This window comes from Pleurodeles waltl, chromosome 1_2, assembly GCF_031143425.1.
Source record: "Pleurodeles waltl isolate 20211129_DDA chromosome 1_2, aPleWal1.hap1.20221129, whole genome shotgun sequence".
NCBI classification, from domain to species: domain Eukaryota; kingdom Metazoa; phylum Chordata; class Amphibia; order Caudata; family Salamandridae; genus Pleurodeles; species Pleurodeles waltl.
Window position 1 is genome coordinate 539,799,330 of NC_090437.1, and position 21,555 is coordinate 539,820,884.

Genomic DNA, 21,555 nt, shown 5'->3' on the forward strand with positions numbered 1-21,555 from the left:
TGAGGGTTAGAAAAATAGCCCACCCCAGGACCCTGAAAGGTAGGTGTAAAGTGCACCTACTACCCCCAGAGAGCACAGAAGTCGTGATAGGGGGATTCTTCAGGAAGAACAATCACCAGCAATGCAACAACAGTGGATTTCCGGACCTGAGTACCTGTAAGACAAGGGGACCAAGTCCAATAGTCGGGACAGTGTTGAGAGTGAGCAGGAGCCCAGGAAATGCCAGCTGAGGGTCCAAGGAAGCTGCCACTGGATGGAAAAAGCTTGGAGTTCTGCAAGAAAGAAGAAAGCTAGGGACTTCTCCTTTGGAAGACGGATGTCCCATGTTACGATGAAGCTTACAGAGGTGTTCCCATGCAGAAAGACCACAAGCAAGCCTTGCTAGCTTCAAGGGTCGCGGTGGAGGTTTTCGGGTGCTGCTGTGGCCCAGGAGGGACCAGGATGTTGCCACTTGGATGAGGAGACAGAGGGGATGCCCAGCAACTCAGCGAGCCCTCACAGAAGTAGGCAGCACCCAAAGAAGTACCTGAACAGGCACTTGGAAGAAGAATGAACTGGAGTCCATGCGAACTCACAAAAGGGAGTCCCACGACACCGGAGGACAACTCAGAAGGTTGTGCACTGCAGGAAGGAGTGTCAGGGACCCAGGCTTGGCTGTGCATAAAGGAAATCCTGGAAGAGTGCACAGGAGCCAGAGCAGCTGCAAATCACGCGGTACCCAGCAATGCAATCTAGTGTGGGGAGGCAAGGGCTTACCTCCACCAAACTTGTACTGAAGAGTCACTGGACTGTGGGAGTCACTTGGACAGAGTTGCTGAGTTCCAGGGACCACGCTGGTCAGGATGAGAGGGGACCCAGAGGTCCAGTGTTGCAGTCTTTTGGTGCCTGCATTAGCAGGGGGAAGATTCCAACAACCCACAGGAGATTTCTTCAGAGCTCCTGGTGCAGGGTGAAGGCAGGCTACCCCCAGAGCATGCACCACCTGGAAACAGTCAAAAAAGCCGGCAGGATGAGGCAATACAAGGTTGCTAGTAGTCGTCTTGCTACTTTGTGGCGGTTTAGCAGGCTTCCTGAGCAGTCAGCGGTCGATCCTTTGGTAGAAGGTGAAGAGGGAGATGCAGAGGAAATCTGGTGAGCTCTTGCATTCGTTATCTAAAGAATTCCCCAAAGCAGAGACCCTAAATAGCCAGGAAAGGAGGTTTGGCTACCAACAAAGGAGGATTGGCTACCAAGACAGGTAAGAGCCTATCAGAAGGAGTCTCTGACGTCACCTGCTGGCACTGGCCACTCAGAGAGGTCCAGTGTGCCCCCAGCACCTCTAAATCCAAGATGGCAGAGGTCTGGAAAACACTGGAGGAGCTCTGAGCACCTCTCCTGGGAGGTGCAGGTCAGGGGAGTGATCACTCCCCTTTCCTTTGTCCAGTTTCGTGCCAGAGCAGGGCTGGGGGATCCTGAGACCGGTGTAGACTGGCTTATGCAGAGATGTGCACCATCTGTGCCCATCAAACCATTTCCAGAGTCTGGGGGAGGCTACTCATCCCCAGCCTTCACACCTATTTCCAAAGGGAGAGGGTGTAACACCCTCTCTCAGAGGAAATCCTTTGTTCTGCCTTCCTGGGCCAGGGCTGCCTGGACCCCAGGAGGGCAGAAACCTGTCTGAGGGGTTGGCAGCAGCAGCAGTGGAGACCCCTGACGGGCAGTTTAGCAGTACCCGGGTACAGTGCTAGAGACCCGGGAGATCATGGAATTGTCCCCCCAATGCCAGAATGGCATTGGGGTGACAATTCCATGATCTTAGACATGTTAGATGGCCATGTTCGGAGTTACCATTGTGGCGCTATACATAGGTAGTGACCTATATATAGTGTACGCGTGTAATGGTGTCCCCGCACTCACAAAGTCCGGGGAATTTGCCCTGAACGATGTGGGGGCACCTTGGCTAGTGCCAGGGTGCCCACACACTAAGTAACTTTGCACCCAACCTTCACCAGGTGAAGGTTAGACATATAGGTGACTTATAAGTTACTTAAGTGCAGTGGTAAATGGCTGTGAAATAACGTGGACGTTATTTCACTCATGCTGCACTGGCAGGCCTGTGTAAGAATTGTCAGAGCTCCCTATGGGTGGCAAAAGAAATGCTGCAGCCCATAGGGATCTCCTGGAACCCCAATACCCTGGGTACCTCAGTACCATGTACTAGGGAATTAAATGGGTGTACCAGTATGCCAATGTGAATTGGTAAATTTAGTCACTAGCTTGTTAGTGACAAATTTGGAAAGCAGAGAGAGCATAACCACTGAGGCTCTGGTTAGCAGAGCCTCAGTGAGACAGTTAGGCATCACACAGGGAACACATACAGGGCACATACTTATGAGCATTGGGGCCCTGCCTGGCAGGGTCCCAGTGATACATAGACTAAAACAACATATATACAGTGAAATATGGGGGTAACATGCCAGGCAAGATGGTACTTTCCTACAGTGCCTAGCTGTAGATTTTGGCCTCTAGCTGAGCCAGCACCTGGGGAAACCTATCAAACCTTTGCATTTTTTAAATCTAGACACCTAGGGGAATCTAGGATGGTGTGACTTGTGGGGCTCTCACTAGGTTCTGTTGCCCAGAATCCTTTGCAGACCTCAAAATTTGGCTAAAAAAACACTTTTTCCTCACATTTTGGTGACAGAAAGTTCTGGAATCTGAGAGGAGCCACAAATTTCCATCCACCCAACGTTCCCCCAAGTATCCCGATAAAAATGGTACCTCACTTGTGAGGGTAGGCCTAGCGCCCATGACAGGAAATGCCACAAAACACAACGTGGACACACATTTTCCCAAAGAAAACAAACCTGTTTTTTGCAAAGTGTCTAGCTGTGGATTTTGGCCTCTAGCTCAGCTGGCACCTAGGGAAATCTACCAAACCTGCACATTTTTGTAAACTATACACCCAGGGGAATCCAAGATGGGGTGACTTGTGGGGCTCTCACCAGGTTCTGTTACCCAGAATCCTTTGCAAACCTCAAAATTTGGCTAAAAAAACACTTTTTCCTCATATTTCAGTGACAGAAAGTTCTGGAATATGAGAAGAGCCACAAGTTTCCTTCCACCCAGTATTCCCCCAAGTCTACCAATAAAAATGGTACCTCACTGGCGTGGGTAGGCCTAGTGCTCGTGAAAGGAAATGGCCCAAAACACTATGTGGACACATCAAAATTCTGAAATACTAAACTACCTGTTTTTGTGGGGGGGGGGCTGCGTTTCTGGTCCTGGGCTCAGCAGCATATAGCAAAACCTACCAAACCCAAACATTTCTGAAAACTAGACACCCGAGGGAATCCAGTGAGGTGTGACTTGCGTGGATCCCCCAATGTTTTCTTACACAGAATTCTCAGCAAACCTCGAATTTAGGTACAAAATCACATTTTCCCCATATCTCTGTGTGGGATCACCACACTGGGACAACTTTCCTATCACCCAACGTTCCCCTCAGTCTCCCAGTAAAAATTATACCTCACATCTGTAGGTGGGCCAAGTTCCTGTGAGAGGAAAGAGCCAAAAACATGTCGAAATTGAGCGGGAACCTCAGTGGGTCCAAAAGGGCAGTTTGAAAAAAATAAAAATAATTTACGCTGACAAGTGGGGCAGAATTTTTATCTGTATAAATGAGACAATGATGGGTGGCAGAAATTTTGTGGATTCCTGCCGATTCCGGAAGGTTCCATCATAAAAATTTTGTAAAAATGTGGGATTTCGAGCAAACTCTGAGGTTTTCAGGGCCTTGTGGGTAAAAAAATGGTGCGGGTGCATGTGAAGCACACCACCTTGGACTCAAACGGATGTTTAGTTTTCAGATGTGTCTAGGCCTTGTGGATTTTTCTACATGGCGGCGACCCAAAGTCCAAAAAGTACTGCCCTCACTATTCCAAATGGGACGATTTTGAGAGTTAGCCAAGCTCTCATGGCCCAAATGTAAAACCAAAACCTGAAATAATCAAATGTCCTCTTGCTTGCCGTGGGATAAGATGTTTTAGTGTGCGGGGGAGAGCAGAAAGACTGTTACCTCCTTCAGTTGGGCTGGGGGCATAACCATGCCCATCCTAGTTGGTAGCCACCAACACACTATTTTTTTTTAAATTCCCTGGCATCTAGTAGACGTTCTGCCCCCACCCCCCCCAGGTGTAGATCAGAGTAATTGCCCCATCTGCTCATTGGTGAGCACAACAACTTTGTCCCCATTTAGTTTGGGAGGGGATATGGCCATACCCCACCATCTTATTTTGAAAAGAAATCTTCCCTGGTCTCTGGTGGGCTTTCCACCCCCCTTGGGGGCAGAGGGGCCTTCCAAACATAGGCTGGGGGGCAGATATAACCAACAGTAATGTGCCCCCATGGGGAGCAATCCTTGCCCAAGGGGCTGCCCCCCAAACAAAACACACACATACACACACACACCAATCCCTAGTACCTAAGTGGTTTCTGCCCGGCCTAATAGAAACAGGCAGAAATGGCCTAAAAACAATTTCCCGCCCCTTGCCTAAGGGGTAGCTCACCTTATCAATGTAAATAAAATAAAAAATCCCCGGTGTCTAGTGGCTTCTGACCCCCCAGGGGCAGATCGGCCAAATTAATGTAGGCCAATCTGCCCCCAGGGGGTGCAGAAAAGGCCTAGTAAAAAAATTGCCCCAGGGGAGTGACCTTTGCCTAAGGGGTCACTCCCCTTATCAATATAAATGTAAAAAACAATACCTGGTGTCCAGTAGCTTCTGCCCCCCCAGGGGGCAGATCGGTCTAATTAATATAGGCCGATCTTCCCCAGGGAGGGCCGAACAGCCCTAATAAAAAAACTGCCCCCAGGGAGCGACCCTTGTCTGAGGGGTTGCCCCCCCCTTAGCAATATAAATAAAATAAATAAAAAATCCCTGGTGTCTAGTGGTTTCTGCCCCCGGTGGCAGATCGGCCAAATTAATGTAACGCCCATGTGCCCCCAAGGGGGTCAGAAAAGGCCTTTTAAAAAAAAGAACCCCCTGGGAGCGACCCTTGCCTAAGGGGTTGCTCCCCTTATCAATATATATAAAAAAAACAACCTGGTGCCTAATAACTTCTGTCCCCCCTGGGGGCAGATCGGCCTAATTATTATAGGCCGATCTGCCCCCAGGGGGCAGAAATAGCCTTAAATAAAATGCCCCCCCCTTGGGGAGCAGCCCTTGCCCCAGTAGCAAATGTGCTAATATAACTACACTGGCTCCCTGTAAAGAAGCATGTGGTGTTTAAGGCACTTTGCATAGCCCACAAAGCTCTTTATAGCACTAGACCTAGCTATCTTTCGAGGAAAACTAAGTGGTACTCACCAAACCAAAACTTGAGATCCACAGCATCCTTTTTCATGCTGACTACCAGGATAAATTGAGCCTACTGGAGAGGACATGAGTTTGTCTACACTGTCAGACAGCTATGAAATAAAATGCCATTTCATTTTAGAAATTAACCACGTCTACTCAACTTTCACAAGCTGTGGAAATCCTGGCTGTTTACTCAACCCATCTATTGGCTGTGGCTCCAAGTCAGAGTGTTTTGAAGTATGTCTAGATCTCTTGTGCCAAGACACTCGCAGGTATTTGCGCACTTTAGAAATTCTGTTTCATTCATTCATTGAAATGGTGCCAAATGAATACATATTTTATATACTGGAAGACAAGATCGTTTGTTTCTACAATTTAGAATGCATTACTCTCTCTTGTCAGGCAACATTCTCAGGCTTCAATCACTATTTTTGTTCATGGTGTCCAAAATGTAGAGATTGGTACGTCTGTGCCCAACTGAATTTGAAGCAGGGGAGGACGCACAGACTTAGTTGCATGACATATAGCAGGAGTTGAGAAATGAAGCGTCTGTGCTTTCAAAGTAAGTTTATTCCTATAAATATGCAGGACAGCTTACAAAGAACGACCACCACCGACACCGTCCCAACCGCTCTCCGGCCCCGTTCTCTTATGTCGAGTCTCGTGCAGGAATTCCAGAATGCATGGAAGACTCGCACAGAGGACTCGACATAAGAACCCAACACATCCTCCCCCATAACACATGAAAATTTTACCAAACTAAAATCAAAGCTAAACACAAAAAAAAAACATTACAACAACTATTCTAAAGCACAAAATCACAAAATCTTCTGGGAAGCATCCTGTTTCTAGACGAAGCCATTCTCCTCACGTTGTTCTTCTTTTACTCTTCCTTGGAGGGGTCCACCGACTCCTTGTCCAACACTTTCACATCACGAAGAGAATTATTTCCCAGAATGTCCTTCATTTCTTGCTCCACCTTGGTGGACTCATCCCATGTCCTGTTCTATAATTCCACCTCGCGAGCCAAGGACAACCTCTCCTTGTTCCACCAATTGCCATCCTCCAACATAACAGCATTTTTGCAAATTTTGATGACTTTCCTTGGGCTCGAAAATTTAGATTCACCCTTATGAATAATACGAGCACTTTTAATATTGACATAATCACCCACCTTAACACAAACAGTCTTCCTTGGACTCCCCTTATATTTGTCCTGAGCAGTTAACCTCTTTTCACTCACCTTCTTAATCAAGCCCTTTTCAATTTCAACTTCACCCATCCATTTTCTTGTCAACTTGGTTGCAGGAACTCTTCCTCTCAATAACATAAAAGGGGACACACCCGTATCTGCATTGGGTGTAGTTCGCACCGCCCACAATAGCTTCCTCAACTCTTCCTTGCAATTCAAACCTCCAACCTTAGCCAGTTGTATGTTTTCCTTAATCACCCTGTTTAAACGTTCAACAAGACCATTACTCTTAGGATGATAAAGGGATGTTTTAACATGCTTAATTCCAAGGTGCCTCAGGAAATCCGAAAACTGGGCAGATGTGAATTGACTCCTGTTATCTGTAAGTATCTCATCGGGAATACCTTCTCTGTCAAAAACGGATTCCAAAAACTCAGTGACTTTATGAGAAGTAGGAACTTTCACCAACTTAAACTCAGGCCAATGACTATAGAAATCAATTAATACTATACCATATTCCACCTGTCCATTCAGCAAATTAACAGGACCAATCAAATCCACAGCAATCTTGCTCCAAGCTTTCACGGGTACTTCAATTGCCTCAAAAGGAGAAGGAAGAGTGACCTGGACTTGTCACTAATAGCACAGGGCAAACAATCTCTCACAAAGTGTTCCACTTCTCTGTCCAACCCCGGCCACCCAAAATTTTCCCTTAATCTCCTCTTCATGGCCCGCATACCAATGTGACCTTCGTGTTCCAATGTTAATATTTTATACCTCAATCCCACAGGAACAACCATAGTTCCCGTACGCATCAACATATTATTCACAACAGACACTCCTCAAAAATGTGTTTGTACCCTTCACAATGTATAGATTTGCAAACCGACCATCCTTGTGATATGCCTCCCATAACTTCCTTCATTTGTTCATCCCTATCACATGCTTCCCTCCATTCATCTTCAGTCACCGCACCTTCCAATTGACATTGCAATGAGCATACTGGAACATCATCTTCATCTGTCTCTTCCTTACCAAGTACGCCAGTATGAGGAAGACGGGAAAGGCAATCAGCTAGAACATTCTTTGCACCTGGCACATATTCCACATGAAAGTCGTACATTTGCAATCTATACTGCCACTTGGCTATTCTAGGAGTGGCGCGGTGCGCACCTGAAGTGGAAAATAATTGCACAAAAGGTTTATGGTCCATCCTGACAGTAAATTGCACACCCCACAGATAAGGCTTGAAATGGACAATTCCCCACCAACACGCGAGAGCCTCTCTTTCTATTGTCGAATATGTAGCTTCCGCACCTCTTAGACTGCGTGAGGCAAAAGCAATCACTTCATCCTTGCCATTCCTCCGCTGTAACAATACCGCTCCCAAACCCAGTTGACTAGCATCAGTCATGATTAAAATTTCATCTTTGGTGTCGAAGGCCTTCAACGGAACGGCCAAAACAACTTCTTTTTTGATAGCTGCAAATTTCTGCTCACATTCATGACACCAGTCAAATTTAACATTTTTTTTAAGAGAGACCTGATATTATGTGTTTTACTGGCACAATTGGGAATGAATCTGGCGTAAAACTCAATGAGACCCATAAAGGATCTAATTTGATTCTTATTACAGGGAGATTGGAAATCTTCAATAGCTTTGACCAAACTCTCCTTTGGTTCCACCCCTCGTTCTGATATTTTATAACCTAGGTAGTCAATTGATGACGTACTAAACTTATATTTGTCTGCACTGAGAACAATCCCTCTCTCACCCAACATCGATAATACTTGTCTCTTCCTTTCATCATGCTGATCTTGATCCTTGCCAAAGACTAGAATGTCATCTTGGAAGGCCATAACACCATCCATATTTCCGAATAAACTATCTACCACTCTTTGAAACACTGCGGAAGCGGAAGCTAATCCAAATGGCATGCGTCTAAATTGAAACAACCCTTCAGGCATAATAAAGGCTGTCAAGTGCCTTGACTCGGGATGCAAATTGATTTGATGGTATGCTGATGTCATGTCTAATAAACTGAACAAGCAAGCTTTACCAAGTGTAGATAGCATTTCAGCAATGTTGGGCAAGGGATGACAATCCACCCAAATTTGCGCATTAAGATCGCGCAAATCCACACACATGCGAATGGATTCGTTGGCTTTACGGGCAATCACAATGGGAGCTACCCAATCAGACGCGTCCACCTTTTCAATTATGTGTTGATCACACAATCTGTCCAACTCTCTTTTCAACTCTGCTCTCAGTGCTAATGGTACTCTGCGTACCCTGTGAACCTTGGGAACAGCATTCTCCTTCCACTTAATCTTTTGCGCAAAGTTTTTAAACATACCAATACCATCCTTGAAAACATCCGGAAAAGCATCAAGCCAGATAGATCCTACAGACAACACGCGGTTGTAATTTTTGCTTAGGATTACTTGCTCGGGGTTATTGGGGTCCAATAAAATACCTAACTTCTTTTGATTCCCCCACCCCAACAAACAGTCATCATCTTTAGCTACATACACCACTCCTTTAGCTAAATTACCTTGGAAATTCAATTCAACCTCATACTCCCCCAATACTTCCACTGGTTTTCCACCATGTCCCACTGGCCTAATATGAGACTTCTGAAGCTCAATATGGTCAAAATGTTCCTTTCATACCTTCTCACTCACAAGTGTGTAGGGTGAACCTGAATCAGCCACTACAGCTATTTCATATCCATTGATTGACAATTTACAGGTAGGCCTCCTGAATTTATTAAAAAATACACAGTAGCGGCTGTCACTGCCAATTTTAGAACCACCAGAAATAGTAAGAATTTCGTCCTCCTCACTGGTAGATGGATCTAAACCACCCCTATTGTCACTATGTAACTTAAAAATCTTATCCCTTGAAATCTTATCCCTTGATCCATATTTACACACCCTTGCAAAATGCCCGATCTTAGAACACTAGGCACATCTCTTTCCTACGGCCGGACAACTGCTTACATTGCCTAAATGAGAGGAACTACCACATCTAAAGCATTCATTTTTCTTAAAGTTCTCCTTCTTAACTGATGTTTCATCTTTGACATTCACGTGAGATTTGTTAGACTTCTGTTTGATCATTGCTATTTTCTGAAAAGAATCCTTCTCACTGGCTGTGTTAATCTGTTGCATGAACATGGTAGTACTTTCAATTCTAGTTGCTATCTCTACCGCCTTTTCTAATGTTAAATTTGGAGTAGAGTTTCCTGTACCTTTTGTTATCAGTCTTCTCAACGAGTTGATCATTTCATCCTCACACGCCTTATAATCACATGAAACAGCTAACATTCTTAAAGCACCCACAAAACGCGCTACTGGTTCCCCAGGAATCTGTACTCTTTTGTAAAATGTGTGCCTTTCCATAATAACATTTTTACATGCTTTAAATCTAGAATCCAGTGACTTAATAGCAGAAGCATATTCATCAATACCTCCATCCCCTTCACCCACAGGCAAAGGAACACATACTTGGGGAATGTGTTTTAAAATTTTGTGACCTTCTGGGCCTAAACAATGACGTAACACAGCAAACTTTTTTTTGTGAGTAAAGGAGTCACCATCGAGAGCATCAAGATAAGCTTCAAAACCTTCCTTCCATGAATCCCAATCTGCCTCTGATGAGACTGGATCAGGAGAAAACACAGGAGGAGTAAGGATGGAATGCTGCATGGTAACAAGTTAGTTATAAGTTCCCACTAATATGATAGTGGTAAAGATAAAAATTGTTACTGGAGAGATGACACGCAAAAAGGGTGTACGTATCACTGTTGAAATGGTCGAAGAATTATGAAGAATATGAAAACTGCAGAAGATACGCTAGCATTAGATGAGTGTATCACCGCTGAAGAAAAGTCTTGAAAACACAGTTTAATCGTTGAGGAAAAGAAATTCCACTCCTTGCGATTTACAGGAGGAAACAAAGTGAAAGTGTTCCAGTTGCTGAGGAGACCAATTAGAAGACGCACGTGCACGAGGACGGAGCGTCACAGTTGCTAGGAAACACTTCAAACGCAGGAGCGTCCCAGTTGCTAGGAAACACTTCAAGCGCAGGGCAGTGACGCAACATGAAGCGCGCGCGTGTAGATTAACACGCGCCACCAATGTACAGCTCCTCGAAGAATCTGCCTCAAAATCAGTAGGCAGGGACACAGCAGCAACGCTGGGGTAACCAGCGCACAACCGCACCATGAAATCCGGAACCGCCAAGTCCAGAACAGGGGTCGTCCGTTCAAACTGGTGCCAGAAGAAAAACCGGCACGGCGTCGAACACAGAAGAAGCGCACGCGTGGGCGCAAACTGTCCTGCAGCTCCCTCGTCGCCAAATGAAGCGTCTGTGCTTTCAAAGTAAGTTTATTCCTATAAATATGCAGGACAGCTTACAAAGAACGACCACCACCGACACCGTCCCAACCGCTCTCCGGCACCGTTCTCTTATGTCGAGTTTCGTGCAGGAATTCCAGAATGCGTGGAAGACTCACACGGAGGACTCGACATAAGAACCCAACAAGAAACTAGGTCAGTTGCTGAATGGAGACAAACTGAACTCATTTCACAGACCCCAAGGGATTATGTGGTTCCATTCGGTCAAGTCCTAAACTTTAATGCATTGGGAAGGAGTTTCACAGGGTAATGGTTGCCACTGGTGGTCTGCCACAGATGCACACAGTTTTGTCTTGTTACTGATGCTGTGAGACAGTAGAAACGTGGATGCACAGATTTAGGGCCTGATTTTGATTTCGATGGAGGGCAATACCCCATCATAAATGTGACAAATATATTCCATCCACTATAATACAATCCCATTATATCCTATGGAGATCATAATACAGTAGACAGAATATTCGTCACACATGTGACAGAGAATTCCCTCTGCCAAGATCTAAATCAGGCCCATACTCAGTTTTGCAGGATATGACCAAAATAAACCTGCCAGGTCTGTCAGAGACGTGATCTAGTGATGTAGATGGGTTCTATCCCTTAAAGAATGTTTGAATGAGGAGAGGTAACAGAAAATTATAACTAAAAGTACCTAACCTTTACAGTACATTATAATGCATAGGTCATATTTGACACAAAACAACCTTCATAAAATGTTTGCAAACCTGCCAGATAGGTATCCAAGATGTGAGACACAGGGGACAAACCTGTTGCACATATTCTGGTCCTACCTCTTGCCAGAATCATACTGGATCCATATTCTTTTGTTCACAGAGTGTGAAAGAGACATTGATTATTTGTCACTCAAGACACTCGTACTAGGGTTAATGAGTACACCAAAGGGAAACAGTTCACCATGTAGATTTGTTAGGTCTCACCTAGCCACAGCCCAAAAGACAGCTTGTAATAGATCGGAAAAATTATAGCAACCCAAAGTACATTGAGAAGAGAGGGGAGCTCACCAACTGTACTAAGGAGGAAGGCAGGGCTTTGGTTTGCCTGCTAAAGAAATTTGGCTGGCCAGTAATGCTGACTAATTGGAATATGCTGCTGTTGAAATTTAGAAACAAATGATGAAAAGCCTCTTTAGGCATACTGCCTTGTGTTGTGTTTCTGTAGCACTGTATTCAAAATATTTTTTGTCTGGGTGTAGGGGTTAATTCAGAGGTGAAGTAAAGAGGATTATAACATGTATTGTGGATTGTGGGTGTTGATGAGGGCGAGATCCAAATGGTTGGCTGAGTGCAATATGCAATGTCTGCAACTGCATTAATGTAATTTCAGTGCTAGATTGTATTCTAGGTTAATCGACCTGACACAACTTTTAGTACAGTTTTAAAAAGATGTTGTCCTGCTATTAGGAATAGTATGCTTATTGACTCGAAATGTAAATATTGATACTTAAGGAAATACGTAAAGTTAAAAGAAGCTGTTGCTCATTTGCTCAGATTTTAGAAGATGACTAAACTATATGAATAGACTACTCTGAAAAGTTACCACCAAAGTTTTCCCAAAATAATAAAGGCCAAGTAAAGCATTAGAAATAAGCAATGCTGTATCTAGAAGTCTGTACACGCATGTAAGAGAGTAACACAGAGTTGGTGTATGCGATTATATTTTTATACAAATCTATATGGAGCAACTATTTGCCTGTTCTGAAACACATTTTAAATTTTATGGAAAATAGTTGAAATCAGAAAATAGTGCAAAACAGTGCCAGAATAATTTTCAAAAGCATTATACCTGATGTCCCAGCACCTTAGACCATATTTTGAAAACACGTCTAAAGTTGGCATCCTAGAGAAAAAGCATAAAATAAAAACTAAGGGCCCAATTCACAAAGGTAAACTTAGACATTTGGTCTAAACTTAGACCAAATGTATAAGTTTCTGTGTTTGGGAATTCACAAAGGGCGTTTACGAGTATTATATTTAGGTCCACACTATCAACGGACCTCAGCCTAGAGCGCGGACCTAAGGATACTAATCGTAAATGTCCTTTGTGAATTCCCAAAGATGTAAATTAGATGTTTGGTCTAGGTTTACCTTCGTGAGTCGGGCCCATCAAGAATGCATGCAAGGAACTTTCTATGTTAGGGGGAACCTGGGGAACTGATGAAATGAAACAATCAAGAACTCATGTTGTACCATGGTTTGAGACTTCTCCAAAAGTGAGTTATTATACGAAAAGGAGATACCATTACCAACCTAATTAATACACTATGTTTATCTCTCAAATCAGTTCTTCTGAAACTATGCTTGACATGTGGTAGCTGAGGCGGAAGCAGAATGCACTTTCCCTGAGAAATGTCTGATAAATTAAAAAGGTCCTCCAGCAAGTTTAAAGTTTAATGTCAAGAAAATAGATCAACAAAATGTCCAAACAAATCTTGAAAATTAGAGACATATATGATGAGCAAAAAGCATCCACTAAAAAATTCCAATAAAGCAAACACGATTATTTTTAAGTTTTAAGGCAAAAGTCACCTAAAGTTGAACGACAAAGTCATGAATTCTTTTTGACAATAATAAAAACACACGTCAGCTGCTCCAAGCGGGTTGCACCATTTAAAGTATCTTGTTACTCAAAGACATCCAGCTGGACAAGGTCCAAATCTGAAAATGGCAAGGGACTCTCAAAGTCAGATATGCAATTGTCGAGGTTCTGCTGAAGTTGTTGGTAGCTGCTGTTGGCGGCTGAGCAATCAGAGATCTTTGACCTTCAGAGGAGACACTGATATGGGGCTACTCTGAAGGCATGAAACATTTGCATTCTGGGTGCCAATTTCAATGCACAATCGTGGCATAGATTTTGTTTTTCAAAACAGACCTCTTAAAATGGTAATTTGCTGTTGAAAATAATTAATGACCCTGACCTACTGAGAATTTTATGGAGGGTCCAAGCAAGAAACCAATGGTGTCAGACTATTGAGTGTGGATTGTCTAGAGTCCAATGGGTAATTGTCAGATAGGCCATCAGTCAAAATCTTTCCCTCACTTCAAATAGAGCAGGAGGAATTCAACTTTGTTGGAAAACATACTGTGTCAAGCTCTAAATAAGCCCCTGAGTCACATAGCCATAATATGGGAACTCTGTTCACCTAATCCTAGATGTATTAGCTCCCTTTAAAAGACACTCAGTATCAGTCCATTTTTTGACTTTGGGGTGCTTTCATTGAAATTACTTTATGTATTGTAATTGCAAGTGATAATCTAGGTAAACTATGTATTTTTATTTTCAATACATTTTCCTTTTTTATACATAAAAAACACATTTATTTCCCATCCCCAAGGCCCAAGATACAACTCAAGATGTTCAACAATTGCCTGTGAAAATAGTGTTGATCAATTACCAGACTCATAGAACCTTATAGTTCTCTGAAAGTAGTGTCACAGAATCCTTTGTAATTATGTTACCTCTATTGGCAGAAAGACAGACCTCAATTTTCATTTTGTTTTTTGGGTGTTTGTAATCTTATATTATGCAAGCTGCTCATGTTTTCTAAAGATTTTCAGTACATGTATAGAAATCAAATCTGTAAGTCAAATAGAAATTATTCACATTAGGAAAATGGCACAATGGTGGTTTGATACAGAAGTTACTATAATGTTGATTTTTGGGCACCTCTATATTAAAATGACTACAATGCTTATCTCTCTGTTGTTGCCTTTCATATAAACATCAAAAGCTTGTAACTTGTAACGGGAGTTTTTGGTGTCATGAAATATAAATGTCTGATAATTTTGGGTAGCATTGGGACATATCTTGGCAATTTGTAGTGTCTGTTTCTTCCAATAGTCATTTGAAGGTCATAGAAGTTGATCTAGACACTAATTGGTAGACTCTGGTAGTGTAACACTTTTTTTCTTCTCTAGAACCATGATTTTGCTTTTTCAAAGTGGATTATCATTGGTGAGGGTATCGTGTTTATTTCCAGGTCCACCTACCAGGCAGGATTAGAGGTTCTTGTTATGTCCTCTATCTATGACATTTCTAAGTGGTTTTGTAGTTTGGTACTGTTTGATCAATATTTATAAGTGTGAAATTATTGGAATGGTCATGATAAATGCTTGTGTTTTCTTTAGTCAGTGGAACGATCATGCAATGTGTTTGCTGACCTGTAAATATATTGATATTGTATTTCAAGGTTTTTATTCTTTTACTGTTCTATTATTTTTTTATTGTAATGTGATGGGAAATTATAAGAAAAGTACATGTATTTTTCTTGGCTAAATTGGTTGAAATGTTTAAAATGGAATATCATTTGTACGGTGAACCATAAATATCCCTCATATATTTCTCATGTATTTATTTAATTATTGTTTGACCAAATCATTTGTGTGACATCTTCTTGAATTTGAATGAAAGATAGTTGCTTTGCCTTAGTCAAAATGGTTGAAAGGGCATGCAATGCAAATGTTCACTTCTATCTTTTTCATTTAATTTCTATGTGGTTTAGTTGCTGAATGTCTGTATTTTGTCAGTGTTTGATAAATATTCATTAGTTTGTTGCCATTGGAATTGTTATAAGAACCTCTTGAATGACATTTGAATTTTAAATACACATTTTCAAATTGTCTTAACACCATTAAGGTTTGACCATTTTCATAAACAAATTAATATTGTAACCCTAATGATAAGTTTGTGCATTGTCCTTGGTCACTTAAGATGTAAGGGCATGTCATTTGACCATTTCCACTTAAATATTAATTTTTAAGATTTTCATGGTCCTCATTCCATTTGTATTTGATAATTTATTTTATAATTGCATTATTAAAGGCATGCAGATTTGTTTGTTTAGATTGTTTGTCTAATTTATTGAAGTGTAAAGGTATTTGACCTTTGTCTTAATTGACCTTTATTCTGTTCTCCTGGATTTTTTACGGAACTGTAGTGCTGTTGGAAACTTCATAGTAACTACTTGTTTGTCAAAATTGTTGTAAGGGCATGTAAGGAAATGCCTCCTTGGCATGGTTACCCCCTGACTTTTTGCCTTTGCTGATGCTATGTTTTGAATTGAAAGTGTGCTGAGGCCTGCTAACCAGGCCCCAGCACCAGTGTTCTTTCCCTAACCTGTACTTTTGATTCCACAATTGGCACACCCTGGCATCCAGGTAAGTCCCTTGTAACTGGTACCTCTGGTACCAAGGGCCCTGATGCCAAGGAAGGTCTGTAAGGGCTGCAGCATGTCTTATGCCACCCTGGAGACCCCTCACTCAGCACAGACACACTGCTTGCCAGCTTGTGTGTGCTGGTGAGAGCAAAACGAGTAAGTCGACATGGCACTCCCCTCAGGGTGCCATGCCAGCCTCTCACTGCCTATGCAGGTATAGATAAGCCACCCCTCTAGCAGGCCTTACAGCCCTAAGGCAGGGTGCACTATACCATAGGTGAGGGCACCAGTGCATGAGCACTGTGCCCCTACAGTGTCTAAACAAAACCTTAGACATTGTAAGTGCAGGGTAGCCATAAGAGTATATGGTCTGGGAGTCTGTTTTACACGAACTCCACAGCACCATAACGGCTACACTGAAAACTGGGAAGTTTGGTATCAAACTTCTCAGCACAATAAATGCACACTGATGCCAGTGTACATTTTATTGTAAAATACACCCCAGAGGGCACCTTAGAGGTGCCCCCTGAAACCTTAACCGACTATCTGTGTAGGCTGACTGGTTCCAGCAGCCTGCCACAACCGAGACATGTTGCTGGCCCCATGGGGAGAGTGCCTTTGTCACTCTGAGGCCAGTAACAAAGCCTGCACTGGGTGGAGATGCTAACACCTCCCCCAGGCAGGAGCTGTCACACCTGGCGGTGAGCCTCAAAGGCTCACCCCTTTGTGCCAGCACCGCAGGACACTCCAGCTAGTGGAGTTGCCTGCCCCCTCCGGCCACGGCCCCCACTTTTGGCGGCAAGGCCGGAGAAAATAATGAGAACAACAAGGAGGAGTCACTGGCCAGTCAGGACAGCCCCTAAGGTGTCCTGAGCTGAAGTGACTCTAACTTTTAGAAATCCTCCATCTTGCAGATGGAGGATTCCCCAATAGGATTAGGGATGTGACCCCCTCCCCTTGGGAGGAGGCACAAAGAGGGTGTACCCACCCTCAGGGCTAGTAGCCATTGGCTACTAACCCCCCAGACCTAAACACGCCCTTAAATTTAGTATTTAAGGGCTTCCCTGAACCTAGGAAAACAGATTCCTGAAACTACAAGAAGAGGACTGCTGAGCTGAAAAACCCCTGCAGAGGAAGAACAGAAGACACCAACTGCTTTGGCCCCAGACTCACCGGCCTGTCTCCTGCCTTCCAAAGAAACCTGCTCCAGCGACGCTTTCCAAGGGACCAGCGACCTCTGAATCCTCTGAGGACTGCCCTGCTTCGAGAAAGACAAGAAACTCCAGAGGACAGCAGCCGTGCTCCAAAAGAACTGCAACTTTGTTTCAAGTAGCAGATTTAAAGACCCCTGCAACTCCCCGCAAGAAGCGTGAGACTTGCAACACTGCACCCGACGACCCCGACTCGACTGGTGGAGAACCAACACCTCAGGGAGGACCCTCCGACGACTCCAAGACTGTGAGTAACCAAAGTTGTCCCCCTGAGCCCCCACAGCGACGCCTGCAGAGGGAATCCCGAGGCTTCCCCTGACCGCGACTGCCTGAACTCCATTTCCCGACGGCTGGAAAAGACCCTGCACCCGCAGCCCCCAGCACCTAAAGGAACGGAACTCCTGTGCAGGAGTGACCCCCAGGAGGCCCTCTCCCTTGCCCAGGTGGTGGCTACCCCGAGGAGCCCCCCCCTTGCCTGCCTGCAACGCTGAAGAGATCCCTTGATCTCTCATAGGAAACCATTGAAAACCCGACGTGTGTTTGCACACTGCACCCGGCCGCCCCCGCGCTGCTGAGGGTGTACTTTTTGTGCTGACTTGTGTCCCCCCCGGTGCCCTACAAAACCCCCCTGGTCTGCCCTCCGAAGACGCGGGTACTTACCTGCTGGCAGACTGGAACCGGGGCACCCCCCTTCTCTCCATTATAGCCTATGTGTTTTGGGCACCTCTTTGACCTTTGCACCTGACCGGCCCTGAGCTGCTGGTGTGATAACTTTGGGGTTGCTCTGAACCCCCAACGGTGGGCTACCTTGGACCAAAAACTGAAACATGTATGTGACTTACTTACCTGTTAAAACTAACATTACTTTACCTCCCCCAGGAACTGTGAAAATTGCACTGTCTCCACTTTTAAAACAGCTTATTGTGTTTTATGTAAAAAGTATACATGCTAATGTAATGATTCAAAGTTCCTAAAGTACTTACCTGCAATACCTTTCAAATGAGATATTACATGTAGAATTTGAACCTGTGGTTCTTAAAATAAACTAAGAAAATATATTTTTCTATAACAAAACCTATTGGCTGGATTTGTCTCTGAGTGTGTGTTCCTCATTTATTGCCTGTGTGTATGTACAACAAATGCTTAACACTACTCCTTTGATAAGCCTACTGCTCGACCACACTACCACAAAATAGAGCATTAGTATTATCTCTTTTTGCCACTATCTTACCTCTAAGGGGAACCCTTGGACTCTGTGCATGCTATTCCTTACTTTGAAATAGCACATACAGAGCCAACTTCCTACATTGGTGGATCAGCGGTGGGGTACAAGACTTTGCATTTGCTGGACTACTCAGCCAATACCTGATCACACGACAAATTCCAAAAATTGGCATTAGAAATTTATTTTTGCAATTTGAAATTTTTCTAAATTCTTAAAAGTCCTGCTAGGGCCTTGTGTTAGTCCCTGTTAGCATTTCCTTTTAGAGTTTAAAAGTTTGGTAAAAGTTTGAATTAGATCCTAGAACTAGTTTTAGTTTCTATAACAAAGTATTCCAACTTTTAGAAGCATAATGTCTAATACAGATGTGAATGTGGTGGAACTCGACACCACACCTTACCTCCATCTACAGATGAGGGAGCTAAGGTCACTCTGTAAACTAAAGAAAATAGCAATGGGCTCCAGACCTTCCAAACTACAGCTCCAGGAGCTGTTGGCAGAGTTTGAAAGAGCCAACCCCTCTGAGGATGGCAACACAGAGGATGAGTATAGTGACTTGGAGGGTGATTCCCCCCCACCAGTCCTATCTAGGGAGAACAGGGCCTCTCAAGCCCTGACTCCACAAATAATAGTCAGAGATGCTGGTTCCCTCACAGGAGGGACCAACCTCTCTGAAATCACTGAGGATAACTCCAGTGAAGAGGACATCCAGTTAGCCAGGATGGCCAAAAGATTGGCTTTGGAAAGACAGATCCTAGCCATAGAAAGGGAAAGACAAGAGATGGGCATAGGACCCATCAATGGTGGCAGCAACATACATAGGGTCAGAGATTCTCCTGACATGTTGAAAATCCCTAAAGGGATTGTAATTAAATATGAAGATGGTGATGACATCACCAAATGGTTCACAGCTTTTGAGAGGGCTTGTGTAACCAGAAAAGTGAACAAATCTCACTGGGGTGCTCTCCTTTGGGAAATGTTCACAGGAAAGTGTAGGGATAGACTCCTCACACTCTCTGGAAAAGATGCAGAATCTTATGACCTCATGAAGGGTACCCTGATTGAGGGCTTTGGATTCTCCACTGAGGAGTATAGGATTAGATTCAGGGGGGCTCAAAAATCCTCGAGCCAGACCTGGGTTGACTTTGTAGACTACTCAGTAAAAACACTAGATGGTTGGATTCAAGGCAGTGGTGTAAGTAATTATGATGGGCTGTACAATTTATTTGTGAAAGAACACCTATTAAGTAATTGTTTCAATGATAAACTGCATCAGCATCTGGTAGACCTAAGACCAATTTCTCCCCAAGAATTGGGAAAGAAGGCGGACCATTGGGTCAAGACTAGGGTGTCCAAAACTTCCACAGGGGGTGACCAAAAGAAAGGGGTCACAAAACCTCCCCAGGGGAAGGGTGGTGAGACAGCCAAAAACAAAAATAGTAAAGAGTCTTCTACAGGCCCCCAAAAACCTGCACAGGAGGGTGGGCCCAGAGCCTCTTCACAAAACAATTCTGGGTACAAGGGTAAAAACTTTGATCCCAAAAAGGCCTGGTGTCGTAGCTGTAGTCAGTCTGGACACCAAACTGGAGACAAGGCCTGTCCCAAGAAAGATACCACTTCTAACTCCAATCCAGCTAAAACTGGAATGGCCAGTCTCCAAGTGGGATCAACAGTGTGCCCAGAGCAAATCAGGTGTCACACTGAAGCTACATTAGTCTCTGAGGGTGGGGTGGATTTAGCCACACTGGCTGCCTGGCCCCCTAACATGCAAAAATACAGGCAGCAGCTCTTAAGTGTAGAGGGCCTGAGGGATACAGGTGCCAGTGTCACTATGGTGACAGAGAAACTGGTTTCCCCTGGCCAATACCTGGCTGGACAAACTTATCCAGTCACCAACGCTGACAATCAGACTAAAGTACATCCCATGGCAATGGTAACTTTAGAGTGGGGAGGGGTCAATGGCCTGAAACAGGTGGTGGTCTCCTCAAATATCCCAGTAGACTGTTTGCTTGGAAATGACCTGGAGTCCTCAGCATGGGCTGAGGTAGAACTGAAAACCCATGCAGCCATGATGGGTATCCCTGAACTGGTGTGTGTCAAGACAAGGGCACAGTGCAAGGCTCAGGGTAAAAAAGTAGAGCTGGAGTCTGGAAAAAGGGCCCAGCCTACCAAGAGGAAAGGAAAGTCAGCTGGGAAACCAGCTGCAACACAACAAGAAAACGAGAACCTCTCTTCTCAGGAAGAAGTTCTGCCCTCTGAGGGAACTGAGCCTATGGAGCTGGAACCTTATCAGGTTGAGCTCTTAGGCCCAGGGGGACCCTCAAGGGAAGAGTTGTGTAAGGGACAAGAAACCTGTCCCTCTCTTGAAGGCCTTAGGCAGCAAGCTGCTGAAGAGTCCAAAGGCAAGAAAAATAAAACACATAGGGTCTATTGGGAAGATGGACTCCTGTACACTGAGGCAAGAGATCCCAAACCTGGTGCCACTAGGAGAGTGGTAGTGCCTCAGGGTTTCAGAGAGTTTATTCTGACCTTAGCCCATGATATTCCCCTTGCTGGGCATTTGGGACAAACCAAGACGTGGGAGAGGTTAGTCAACCACTTCTACTGGCCCAAAATGTCCCAGAAGGTTAAGGAGTTTTGCCTCTCCTGCCCCACCTGTCAAGCCAGTGGTAAGACAGGTGGGCATCCAAAGCCCCCCCTCATTCCACTTCCAGTGGTGGGGGTCCCCTTTGAAAGAGTGGGTGTGGACATAGTTGGTCCACTAGAACCTCCCACAGCCTCAGGAAATATGTACATCCTAGTAGTAGTGGATCATGCTACTAGGTATCCTGAAGCTATTCCCCTTAGGTCGACTACTGCCCCTGCAGTAGCCAAGGCCCTCATTGGTATCTTTACCAGAGTGGGCTTCCCTAAGGAGGTGGTGTCTGACAGAGGTACCAACTTCATGTCAGCATACCTAAAACACATGTGGAATGAGTGTGGAGTGACTTATAAGTTCACTA